The sequence below is a fragment of the Macadamia integrifolia genome, unplaced genomic scaffold, assembly GCF_013358625.1.
Source record: "Macadamia integrifolia cultivar HAES 741 unplaced genomic scaffold, SCU_Mint_v3 scaffold852, whole genome shotgun sequence".
NCBI classification, from domain to species: domain Eukaryota; kingdom Viridiplantae; phylum Streptophyta; class Magnoliopsida; order Proteales; family Proteaceae; genus Macadamia; species Macadamia integrifolia.
The window spans coordinates 99675-100419 of NW_024870557.1; positions in this window are offsets into that span (position 1 = coordinate 99675).

Below are 745 nucleotides of genomic sequence, written 5' to 3' on the forward strand. Positions count from 1 at the left end.
ATTTTTTTTTTTTTTGTTACCATGAAAAAATAAAACAATATTATAATGTCAATATTTTTTTCTCTAGAAAATGATTTATATTAAAAAGAAAGGAAACAAAAACATAGAGCCATACAGAAGGACATCAAAAGGGAAAAAAAAATCGCTACCCTAACCCCTACCTTCGGCACTGCCATCAGCAGGGCAGAGGGAAAGCGCACTAGCCAAACTGAAATTTGGTCTTCCATGAACATCTCTTCTCATCATCTCTAGAACGTGCCCATGGAATGCAATATTCGAACCCAAAATCCCCATCTTTGCTGCATCTCAAGCCAAATAATCAGTGATCGAGTTTGCCTCTCTAAAGTTATAAGAGATCTTCCATTCAATTCCCTCCAAGTAAGGCTGAAGGTAAATCCATCTTTGGAGAGCAAACCATGGGATTTTCTTTTACTGAAACGAGATCGCGACCGCGCTAGAGTCCGTCTCCACCCACAAGCGGTTTATTGCCAGCTCGCGAGGCCTCAAGAGACCCACCATAAGACCTTCCACCTCGGCCTAGAAAACACCTGTCACACCCATAAAATATTTATATGAATTCAACACTCTTCCCAAGTAGTCATGAAAAAGTCCACCAGCTCCTACATGCCCTAGATTACCCATGGAACTTCCATCAAAATTTAGTTTAATGCAGCCCACCTGTGGTCTACACCAATACACATCTAGAATCGGTTGAGGCAGAGCATTTTGAATCAGAATCCCAAGC